The sequence below is a fragment of the Diabrotica virgifera genome, chromosome 6, assembly GCF_917563875.1.
Source record: "Diabrotica virgifera virgifera chromosome 6, PGI_DIABVI_V3a".
NCBI lineage: Eukaryota > Metazoa > Arthropoda > Insecta > Coleoptera > Chrysomelidae > Diabrotica > Diabrotica virgifera.
In genome coordinates, this window is record NC_065448.1 from 234,182,223 (window position 1) to 234,195,589 (window position 13,367).

The 13,367-nt window shown below is 33.4% G+C and overlaps 1 protein-coding gene and 1 non-coding gene across 5 annotated transcripts in view; both read left to right on the forward strand.

Moving 5' to 3' along the window:
* LOC126887302 (chondroitin sulfate N-acetylgalactosaminyltransferase 2) overlaps positions 1–13,367 on the forward strand; it is a 1,014,890-nt gene that overhangs the window by 870,477 nt on the left and 131,046 nt on the right. The window lies entirely within an intron of this gene.
* Trnag-ucc (transfer RNA glycine (anticodon UCC)) lies at positions 6,920–6,991 on the forward strand. The gene has a single exon. It is a non-coding gene; the product is annotated as a tRNA-Gly (tRNA).

Sequence of the window (13,367 nt, forward strand, 5' to 3'; positions counted from 1 at the left end):
AATATGGAATAAATTAATGTTTTTACAAATTGGTATCGGATATCCAACGATAAGGTAGAGTTTATTAGGAATTTTTTCATTCCTTGAAAAGCGGACCTAGCATACATACGGTGACCATATCTTTTTAAAGAAAAAAAAGTACAAAAAACAAAAATGTATTAAAAACGCAAAATGTATCTTGTTATTGGACAAATATAACTTCTTGGCATTAAAAATAAATAAACTATGTAGCTAAACATAAAAAATTATATCAATTAAACTAAACATAACACATTGCATTAACTTTGAAAAAGTTACAAGCCTGTAATTAAGAGTTTTTAGATAACGGAACTGGAATAGCCTCATCTTCTTCCGGTTTTTGCATCATTCATATTTTTCTGAACTTAAAATTAATTTAAGTAGGTCCGGCTTCGACTGAAGTAAATGAAACATTTCATACAAGTCTCACCAAAATTTGCGTACACCAGCATCGCTGCCTTGATATGGACATTTGTGACTTTTCCGACGTCCAATAATAATTATTTATTACAGAAAAAAAAACGCTCGATAGCCGCACTAGTACCCGGAAGACAAAAAATAAATTCGCATAATATTTGTAAGTTTTTCAGTTTGAATTGATCTACACACTTAAAAACTTTAATCGATCCTGAGTATTTTTTTTCTTCTCTGTTCCACTCAGCAATTTTTTCACTTGTAGCCACGTCTTTCAAAATTCCCAGTTCGTCAAAGAGTTGATCTTCGTTTAACATGGTTGCCTTGATATACAATTTAAAAGCTTCGAGAGCATAACAAACATCGTTCCATGTTATTTCACTTCTTATGGGAGCTCCACACTCTCGCCGAAGTCGATTGAGGTTCAACAAGTACGAGAGTGTAGACGGCCACCTTGTGTAACTTTGCCTCACTTCGTTCTAATTCCATTCTCTGTCGGTCTGGTCAAAGGGATCTTTGTCGGTATCGCACCGCTCTTTGTCGGTATCGCACTTCCTCGCGAAGTAGAACGAGTGTGTAGAGAGGGTACTTCGGACTTCAGTCAACTTTGGCGAAGTAACTTTTCGCTGAGCGTGTGGAGCCCGCTTTAGATCTATGCTTTTGAATAGTTTAAATTCATGAAAATTTGTACTCCAGTTTTCTAGGTAGGTTACACATTTTGTGTAAAAATGTTTCACTTGTGCAGTAAAGTTTTGTGTACGACCACCGTACCATAAGCCTGATGTCTCACACACTTAAAATGTTTTTAAAGATCATTCGTAAACGCATTTCACTTCGGATTCACTTCACTTTGGATTTACACTACTAATCCAGAGATGCTTGGATCTGAACCAGGATATATACGTCTGTTTCATAGATTACAACAAGGCTTTCGATAAAGTCCGCCACAAAGAGCTAATGGACATCCTCAAAGCAAAACAATTACAATACAATGACCTTTGAATTATAACAAATCTATATTATAAACAGCAGGCACACATACGCATTAACGAACACACATCAGAAGAGTTCGAAATTAAAAGAGGAGGGCGACAGGGGTGTGTATTGTCACTACTACTATTAAATGCATACTCTGAAGAAATTATGAAAAAAGTTCTTGAGGGAGAAACAGCAGGAATAAAGGTACCTAAATGGAACGCCAATTAACAACATTAGATATATGCGGACGACACTATCATAATAGCGGACAACCTCCAAGACCTCCAAAAGCTAATGAACAAGATAGTAGATGAACAAGTATGGAGAACAATATGGATTATCAGTATACATCAAGAAAACTAAATTTATGAGGATATCAAAAACCCAAAATAATGATAAAAGCCTGACAATTAAAAATAAAACTTTAGAACAAGTTGAAAACTACAACTATCTTGGCACAATAATTAATCACACAAACTATTACTCCAAAGAAATCAAAGTTCGAATAGAGAAGGCAAGAACCAACTTCAATAAAATGAGAAAGGTAGTTTGTGCAAGAGAACTGAAATAATTAAGGCTTGAGAGTTAGGCTGCAAGGTGTTACATTTTCTCGACTCTGCTTTACGGGATAGAAGCATGGTCAATTAACGTGTCGACTACTAAAAAGTTGGAAGCATTTGAACTGTGGGTGAAGGTACCTGAAGATAGCATGGACCGAGTCTGTAACAAACAACGAAGTCATGAGAAGAGTCAACAAAAGAATGGAAATATTGGAAACCATCAAGACACAAAAGCTGCAATACCTGGAACAGTATACAAAGAAATTTGTTTAAAAGTAGTAAAAGATAAAAATATTCATTTTTTAGAAAAAATAAGTACATTCGCGTGTCCTTAGAAAGGTTTTAAAGTACATTAGGACAATATTTAAAAACAAGTACTGTCCTACTTAAATAAGTACATATGGTCACCGTAAGCATACACCATACAAGCTACAGGGGCGTAAGTACGGGTTGGGGGCCCCGGGGCAAACGTGATGTGGGGGCCCCCTATCGGGGGTCTGGGGATTTACCCCCAGCGGAAGATGGGTTCCGGAAAAATGTTTGATATTTAACCCCTTGAAAACGCATTTTAATTCATTCCATGACTGAAGTTTCTTTTATTACTTTGTCAGAACTAGACTTGAAAGGCACTACAAAACATATGCAAGGTTTGCACAATTGTTTCAAATGATGAAATAACAACAATAACAGAATACATTATGAACAGAAAGACAAGAAAGGGCTTTATAGAGACAAACAAGTCAAATACAAGCAATGAATGAAGAATGAAAGAATAAACGACAAATGGACGATAATAGGCTATTAGCAGAAAAACGAGAAAACGCTTTAGAATTCAAAAGAAAAACAACAAAATGAACAGATGGTAAAACAAAATGAGATAATATAATAAAACAATAAGAACAACAGAAATAAGAATAAAACAAAGAACAATAAGAAGAAAATTTCTTGAAACTTCAAAACCGAATGGAAATATGTGAAGATATGAAAGTTTATTTAGAGAAAATGCAGGAAGAGGTAAACCAGATTGCTGAGGAGATACATAAAATTGAAAAGGTGGAAGAAAAATTCGAGAGTACGTTCAAATTCGATATGAAAAAAGGAGCAAAAATTGAAAAGGAACAAAAACTGAAGGAGATAGGAAAATGTCAAAAAGGAGGAGACCGTCGGGAAGTAATTGTATACAGCTCTAATGAGAGCAGAATCGAATTTGGCGGGGATATTAGAAAACGACATCCGGTACTTTCATTAAAATCTTAAAAAACAAATTTCAACATGAAGATTTTCGAAGCCTGCAAATAAATTATAAGAAGCCTAAAACACGGAGCTGCTTTTTGGTTTGAAAGCGAAGAAAATGAGGTGACTTCATGGAGATATTGTGTGACAAAATTTTTTATAATGGTGCAGGTGAAACAGGTTAAAATCGATCATTGAAGTTGTTAGAATTAATATGCCGTGTACTTATTACAACCGAACAACTCGAACTAGAACTTGACTGAAAATATTTTGAGAAAAGTTTATTTGACCTTGTTAAAATCTATGCACTGCCAACCAAACGGGTACCTCTGCGGGGCCCCGGGGCACTGCCCCGGTTTCCCCAATGGTAGTTACGGCCCTATACAAGCACGTATTTCGACCTAGTGGTCAAGATCGTTTGTTATCCAGCAACCAAGGTACTGGAATCTTTGTACGGGTTCTATCTATTTGTTTTAGATACGAATATTAATGTCGGCATTTGGTGCACGTGTAAGAGCGGTTACTTTTGTTTTATTTGTGTTTATATTCAGCCCCAAGCTATCTCTCTCTTTGGTTATGACAATAGTTATTGTCCCTATGGACAATGTAATTTTGCAATAAGATCAGGAAACCACAGAAAACCGACCTCTTCCTCTCCGTGGCAAAGCTCGAAGTGAGCTACTTACCTAATTCTGCGATAAAAAAGTGCAGTTGCCTCCAGGATGTCCATGTATTCATCAGAGAGTTCGTTGCTGGCAGTGGTCAGCAGTTTGGTTGGTAGGAAGAGTAGTTTGCGTTTAGGATATCTGAGGAATATATTATATTATTGGTCACATAACCAAGCGGAACTCACTTCGCTTCACTGCGAAATATATAAGTTCAAACCCTGGTCCGGTGAACGGAAAAACAAAAAAGGCTGACGCAGCAGTTTAAAATTCAAATCTGAATCTGAGGCTTAGACTGAAATACGCTAGTCTTTGATTGGCCAATGGGTGACCAGTACAGCAAGTCGTAAAGGTTGGTGGCTCAGTGATACTCCTTCATAGATAGATCCATACCGAAGGGGCGTAGAGATTTCTGAAGGTTGAGCAGGTAGTTTTGAGGATGTTTTAGGCTCTGAGGGTTAGGGCTCTCCTAGTTTATGCGGGCTCCCAGTTTAGACTGCTCTTTGCCAGCTGTTCTTGTGATTGGTCTAAAGTATATGTATAGGTAGGTAGGATCCTACTCGTCGATCTTATTGCGTGATTTATTCTTGTATTTTTCTTCAACGTCATTTTCTATGTTATTCTTTGGACATTTTTTTTATTTAGATTGTTGAATTTTTTCCAGAGAATTAAAATAGCGAGCAACGACAATAAAAATAGACAATAGAAGATCCAGCAACAACTACTATGAATTTTGTGTAACTGCTCCTTTATACTTCGAAAGTGTTTCTTTTCTTAATTTCTCTCAATTTCTCTAGCAAGGTTTCCAAAATTAAAAAAAAAACACGTTATTATTTCTAATCTTAATATTATTTTTAAGATAAACGCGTAATCTTTACTGCCACTGTCGTTTTTAATACTTCAACGCAAATTTAAAAATTGATCAATTGAACATCTTGATCATTGATCCCCGTTTAATTAATTTCAGGTGTCAAAAATAGAACAAATACACAGGTGTCAAATCTTAGAAGAGATTAAGAATAATATGTTACAAACACTTGAGTCTTATTTTAACACTTGCATTAGTTGTAGATATATTTAATGAGTAGTTGCTGTTCCCAAATTTATCTTTGCTAAACCTACTTATAGACCAGGACGGATCTGTGAAAAAACGTCTATTTTTGGACGTACGAGGTGGCATTCGGATTTTTGCAGATAAAGTTAGGTGACAACTTCAACAATAATAATTGACTTATGCTCCTTCTCAAATAGGTATGCCCGCAGCATTAATAAAAAAATTATAATATTTAAAAATTTACTCTAAATTTCAACCTACGAATTGCGCCAATAACTAAGCGTTTGTAGGGGGACTCTAGACGCATCTAACGGTGTTTACCACATATCTGGGAAAATTCGAATTTTGAAGTTATAGGCTTCATAAGTATGATCAAATCTATTTCTTAGGGGAAAACCGTGTGTTCAAGCTCAATAATTCTTGTAATACCTTCAGTTATCATATTTGATCTTGGATGCATTAGATACTACTTCTCTATATGTTTCAAACTCATCGGTTAAGCCGTTCAGAAGTTATTGAGTTCCAAAGGTATAATCCATTTAAAGTACTAGTACACTTTAGAAGACCAAAAATAATTATTTTTTTCAACAATTTTTTTCTCAGAACCCGTATCAAAAATGAACATAAAACTTTTTAGTTATTAATACATAACTCTTAGAGAGTACAAAAAATATATCTTTTTTCATTTATGCACGTACACTAATATTGTAGAGGGCGCAAAAGTTGAGGCCTCGAAAAATGATGGCGGACAGTTAATCTCAGGATTGGTATATCTGAAACAAAAAAATCGTACTGCATTTGAAAAAGGAAGGTTCCAATTTACCACAGTTTGGCCAAAAAATAAAAAATAAATGTTTTTTAACCATGAAAAACTGAAGAAAAACAGGCGATTTTTTCACAAATTTTTTTCAAATTTCCGTAAAATCTTTTTTTGCGGAATTTTTTACTAACGATGATAAATTGTCACGTAAGAAACCTTCCTTTTTTAAATTCCGTACGATTTTTTTGTTTTAGAGATCCCAATCCTGAGATTAACTGTCCGCAATCGGAACTCCTTTTTTTTATGCCTCGACCTTGGCGCCCTCTACAATATTAGTGTACGTGCATAAATGAAAAAAGGTATGGTTTTTGTATTCTCTAAGAGTTAGATATTAATATGTAAAAAGTTTTATGTTCATTTTTAATAAAGGTTCTGAGAAAAAAAAATCTTGAAAAAATGCTTATTTATGGTCTTCTAAAGTTTACTATGTAGTACCTTAACCATTATCGCCGAAATAGTTGTAGTGTTTACGACGCTAAATTGATAGGGCAATCCGAGTTCATTTACCGGCCATCCCAATATTTTTTTTTTCAGTATATTTCGAATAGAAAAAAATCTAGTGTACATTCGATGGACACTAGATCATTTGAGAGATAATGCCAAAAACGCGACCATTTATAACGCTTAACGTGGAATCCAGAAACATTACATTCAACTTCATACATTTAATTTGTAAATAACTTTGAAAAGCTCCTGATACAAGAATAAAAACTCCGTAAAATTGAGTGGCGCATACAATATTCCAGCAACAAAGGAGATGATAATATGAGTATTAGGTAGGTACGTGGCGCGAAAATGTATTTTCATTTTGGTGAAAAATAAAATTATAGTTTTATTTTAAAAGATGTTTCCATAATATTTGCTAAATGTGAAGTAAAACGCGCAACAAAAGAGCTTCAAAATACAAACTCTATCAAAATTACTCTTTTGTGGCACGTTTTACTTCGAATTTAGCAATTATTATGGAAACATCATTTAAAATAAAACTATAATTTTATTTTTCTCCAAAATGAAAATAAATTTTCGCGCCACGTACCTAATACAATACTAACTCATATGGCTGGCTTTGGCCCTTTGTAGCTGGAATATTGTATGCGCCATTCAATTTTACGACGCATCGTTTTATTGTAAAGAATACAGACAGTCAAAAGCCCCTTTTATTCACGGAACAACATGTGCGATGGTGGTGTAATGGTCAGCATAGTTGCCTTCCAAGCAGTTGATCCGGGTTCGATTCCCGGCCATCGCATAATTTTTTGTTTTTTAAAAAATAATTTTAAGATTGTCTTTGATTATGAACATAAATTATAGTAAAATAAAATAAGAAATGACACATATAATTTTTAAAAATGTTCTTTCTCATAATCCTTATGAAAGGGCGTCGGATGCGTTTTTTTTAAATGTTCAAAAGTCGCCAAATACTGAATAACTCGCTATTTTAAATAATAGTAACTCAATAACAAAAAGGTAATTTTCCTTGAAATATTTTATAAATGACCCAAAATTTGATTATAGAAAGGTTTAGTAATAGATTAATTTCATTTTATTCATAATAATTTATGTAAGTAAAACAGCCAGTGGGACCACTCAAGTGAAATAAAACAACGCATAGGAAAAGCGAGATCAGCGTTCATAATGATGAAGTCTCTTTTCAGAAGCCACGATTTACCTCTTGCTACCAAAATCTCTATCATCAGATGCTATGTATTTTCTACATTCTACTTTATTATACGGAGTAGAGGCCTGGGCACTTTCTGAGGCTTCTTTGAGAAAACTCGAGGCATTCGAGATGTGGTGTTACAGGCATATTTTGAGAATTTCGTGGGTGGATCGTGTGACTAATGTTGAGGTTCTACGTATAGACCAGTAAGGATCTGTTTTTACGTGGATGTGAGAGGTGGCATTCAAATTTTTGCGGATAAAGTTAGGTGATAACTTCGTTAATAATAATTGATTTACGCTCCTTCTCAAATATGCCCGGAACATTAATAAAAAAAATAAAATATTTAAAAATTTCAAAAAATTTCGTTTTTTTTTTCTAATTTTCTTGCTTATAACTTTAAAACGATTCGTTTTGGAACAAAGTCTTATAGGAATAAAACAAAGACAATTAAATTTTTTATCAGATGCGATTGGTTAATAATGTCTTAATTTATCACCCTTGCTGCAAAATAGCAATAAATATAAAATAAGGGGGCAAAACAAGCCTGTCCTTATTCAATGATTTTCCATCACTTAGGTTACACTTAAAACCTTCCTAATTCGCTTAGAAAATTATTGTAATGTGCTAAAACCGTACACCGAATTTCATTAAAATTGACTTACTAGATTTTGAATAATAATTTTGCAATCTAAACTTTTTTTAAAAAATTAAAATTTTTTAAAATCTTGCACAACAAAAACCAGAACATACAAAGATTTGTCAATTTTTTTACATTAAATGCAGCACTTCACCTATATAATGCACTTTACAGAATTGAAATCGGATTATTTAAGCAGCCTCAGCAATGTTTTAAAGTTATAAATAATTTTTTGCTTATAAACAAATTAGTGCTGTGGCCAGGAGGGGGTTCTACGGGCTACTTTATTTAGGTGGACTTACCCAAGATTTTTATGTATTTTTTGACCCGTAGAACACGATTTTTTTGGGTAACAGTTGATCCGGATGTCATTACATAACATCGATTTTTCGCAAAATAAAACATTTTTTTGTATTTCTTGGGTAATTCTAAGCAAAAAATGTTCTTACAAGTTTTTTCGTAGCATGCATAGTTTTGGAGATAAGCTCAGTGAAACTTTCAAAAAATCGAATATTGCAATTTTTGAACGCGAATAAATTTTGATTAAAAAATAAAATAGCAATTCTGCTGACAGCACTTGAAAGTTTAAGTCAAATTATACCGGTTTTAATTAATTGCATTGCTAAACATTAATTTTTTATTATTAAACAAAGCTATTTGTTTATAAGCCAAAAAATTGTTTGTAAGTTTAAAACATTGCTGAGGCCCCCTAAATAATCCGATTTTAATTCTGTAAAGTGTATTGGATAGGTAGAGCAGCTCTTTATATGCAAAAAAATTAGCCAACTTCTAAATGGTATACTTTTTGTTCTGAAAGATTTTTAAAACTTTGAACTTTTTTAAAAACATTTAGATTGCAAATTTCTTATGCAAAATCTATTAGGTCGATTTTAAAGAAATTTGGAACACGGTTTAAGTATGTTACAGTGAATTTTCTAAGCCAATTACTAAGGTTCTAAGTGTCACCAAAGTGGTTAAAAACATTGAATAACAACAGGCGTATTTTGCCCCCTTATTTTGTATTTATTGCTATATTGCAGAAAAGGTAATACGTTAAGACATTTTTGACCAGTCGTATATCATACAAAATTCAATTATCTTTATTTAATTTCTCTACGACTTTGTTCCAAAACGAATCGTTTTAAAGTTATAAGAAAAGAAAGCAGAAAAAAATCGACGTTTTTCGAAATTTTTAAATATTTTAATTTTTTTATTAATGTTCCGGGCATATTTGAGAAGGAGCATAAGTCAATTATTATTACTGAAGGTGTCACCTAACTTTATCTGCAAAATTCCGAATGCCACCTCTCACATCCAAAAATACACGTTTTTTCACAAATCACTGGTCTAGTAGAATAGGCAAGGAATGCGAGATTATGAACACAATCAAAAAGCGCAAATTAGAATATCTTGGCCATGTTATGAGGAATGGACAGAGATATGGCTTGTTGCACCTCATTCTTCAAGGCAAGGTATTTGGAAAAAGAAGACCTGGGAGAAGAAGAATATCTTGGCTTCAAACCCTGAGAAAGTGGTTTAATACATCGACAACCGGATTATTCAGAATAGCAGCAAGCAAAGTTAGGATAGCCATGCTGATCGCCAACATCTGGAACGGATAGGCACCTTAAGAAGAAGAAAACATTAATTAAGGTTTTAATATACTATTTAGATAAGTTTATCCCTGCACCTGCCACGTGGCTTTGCAAGACGTCAACTGCCACATGGGGTGCTCACAGCATCCCTTAAAAATTCTCTGTGACTGTGATCTACTTGTTTATAAACAAAATAATGTATTGAGTAACATAAGAATATAAAAAAAAACATGTTTTATTAACTTATTAGCTACTAGTATTATAAAAATTAAACAATAAAATTAAAAAGGTGTTATAATCAAATTACCAAGTACCAAGCCATAATAAATTAAGTGAAGTAAAATATCTAAAAATAATAAGATTTATTGAATATAGAGTCTATATTAATAATTTAAATCACTTATTGCAATAAAAAATGTAATTTTGACCTGTGCTATCAAACACTGTTTATCAAAAACACAAAAAAAAATTAAAATTTAAACTGCCAGATGAGACCCTAATTTGACTTTAGAGCTACAAGTTCAGAATGACACTAAATAACCACTTCAAACGCAAACAAATATATGCTGTATAATATTATAGAAAGCTACTATGACGTACAGCACTGTTACCAAACTTGAAATACGAATTATTTGATAAAAATGTGTTAGGGGGTGCTGGTAGCACCCCACGTTGCAGGTGCCGGATTAATTCTTACAATTAAAAATAGTCACAAATAGGCGGAATTAACAAACAAAACAAAGCCTAATGTGCAAAAACATCTAGGATAGGCACAATAGGTAGAAAAGGAATTTTGCCTATAATCCGAGCTTAAATAATAATATTTAAATAAAAGATTTTATGCTAAGGTAAATAGCATAAAAATAAAAAATAGCATAAAAGTAAAAAATAAAAATTGAATTTCTTTCCGATCTAAAATCATATATTTTTCTCATATCAAGCTTGACTTAAAACTCTTCAAAAAAGCACCGTAATACGTACAAAAATCATCTCTAACATGTTATATATTTCCGGGACAAATTTATATTGCTTTCGATATTTTAATTACACTTTAAATTTTTTGCGATCAACTTCCAAATAAATTTCTGTTTTTGGAATAATCTTATCCAATTTTTCACTGAACATAGTATGCAAGCCTCATTCTCATTATTAAAGAAAATATTGTACGATAACGATATCCGTGACTAGAATAACCGCTACATTTCTCGTACACTACGTCGCATAAATTATAATACAAAATTTTCTCATTATTCTATACACAATAATGGCTTAATTATTCCACACCTTGTCCGTAACCAATTTCGTATAGAGCCGCTAAAATTTGCCTTATAAAAATATATTCAGCCATAAATCTTATGCAAGAAACTTCTAAATATCTTAACGATATAACACGAAAACTTCTTTAATGACGTTGTACACTTTTTGGATGGGGAAAATGAGAGCTTCACGATACGATACAATATCGATACTTTTTAAGTATTGAGTATTGTATTGGTTATGCCAATGAAGTATCGTATCGAGTATCGATATCGGCAATACTTTCTTATAAAAATATCGTATTGCTATTGATTTCGATACGATATCGATACAATACTCGATAAAATATCGACATAAAAAGGATGATACATCTGAGCTGTGTAGGCCTTTTATGCTCACTTTTTAAAAATATTACGAATATTGCTTATAACTTATATTATGTATATTCTTATAAAGATTGAATATGGCTGAATGCTTCTTTGAAAGTCGACAAATACTTACTAATTCTGTATTGTTTAAAAACTACTTTTAAAAATGTAGGGAAATCCCTGGAGATTCGGAATGAATCGCAATTCAGCATTTGTTAAAAATTATTTTCGAGTCATCATCTCTTACTTTCATAATATTGCCACAAATGCCACATGATATAAACAGTGTAATCATAACAGACATTTACTCACTATCGAGAATTTAAAGTTAATGCACTCAAGTGTAAAATATTATAACAGCTGATGCTTGGATCACTTATACTTTTATGAAATAAATAATTATGATCTAAATACCTATTCCACAAAATATAATCAAACAACTGTGGCGTTTTATTTTTTTTTCTCGATATCGAGATATTTTCAATAATATCGAGGCAAGCGTATCGACAATACAAGAGTATTGTATTGATTTCAGATAATGAGTATCGTATCGACATTAATATTGCTAAGGTATGTATTATATCGGTATCGTATTGGTTTTCGATACGATATCAATACAATATCGATATTTTTATCGAATATCGTGAAACTCTAGGGAAAATGCACTGAAATCGCGACCGTCATCGTTTTGCCGAAATAAATTCTGTACGTATTTAATTTATGTGTATGTAAAGGGTAATTCATTTAAAGGTACTTTTTTTGGTGAGGATTTGTTGGGAGATCGTGCATGAATCGTATCAGCTGACGTTACGTTTTTATTCAGAATTTTTTGGCATTTCACGTTGGAAAGACTTAGATTGGCACAACGTCTAAAAATTATTCAGCTGCATTACGAAAATAAGCGTTTAATGAGGAATGTGTTTCGTGCGCTTAGAGCAATTTATGGTCTACATAATTGGCCTACGGAACGCACAATTCGCTATACCATCAGTAAGTTTGAAACACAGTTTTCATTACTGGATAACGCGCACCAAACAAACCACATTCGGCACGTACTGAAGAAAACATAGCGGCGGTAGCAGATGGTATACACAAAAATAACGAAGATCCGATTCATCGCCGTTCCCAACAGCTTGGCATAACGTATGCAACCACCTGGCGTATATTACGAAAGTATCTTGGTTTCTTCTTCTTCAAGTGTTATCTCCGCGACGGAGATCGGCAATCATCATAGCTATTCGGACTTTGGAGACGACTGCTCTGAAAAGTTCGTTTGATGTACATCCGTACCATTCTCTCAGGTTGCGCAGCCACGATATTCTGGTCTCCCTATGCTTCTTTTTTTGTGAATCTTTCCCTGCATAATGAGTTGGAGCAAGTTTTATCTCTCTCCACGTGTAATATGTCCGAGATATTCCAGTTTTCTGGTTTTGATTGTATTTAAGACTTCCATTTCTTTATTCATCTTTCTAAGAACCTCTTTGTTTGTGATGTGTTCTGTCCATGATATTTTTAGAATTCTTCTATATACCTACATCTCGAATAATTCCAGTTTTTTCATTGATGCCACATTCAAGGTCCAAGCTTCTTCAACAGAGTCGAGAAAACGTAGCACCTAGCCAACCTTACTCTTAGCTTTAACCTTAGATCTCTTGTGCAGAGCACTTTTCTCATTTTGTTAAAATTCGCTCTAGCTTAGCCTTTTCTATTCTAATTTTAATCTCCTGGAAGTAATCATTTGTGGAGTTGATCATTGTTCCAAGATATGCATAACGTCTACTCGTTGGACGTTGGTTCCGTTTATGAAGAGGTTCTCGTTATTTCTTTGAGTCTTAAATTTTGTCTTCTTGTTGTTCATAGTCTCTGAAGATCTTCAATATTTTCGGCTAAGACGACAGTGTCATCCGCATATCTACTGTTGTTAATGGGAACTCCGTTCGCCTTTATTCCAGCCGTTTCACCCTCAAGAGAATTTATTCCGAGCAGGCATTAAAGAGAACTGGCGAAAAATTAATAACAACAACTATTGAAAAAAATAAGAGTATGAAATGCCTCAGACCGACACTAGGACGACGTCAGATAATATCATTAATGGGAAAAGACGA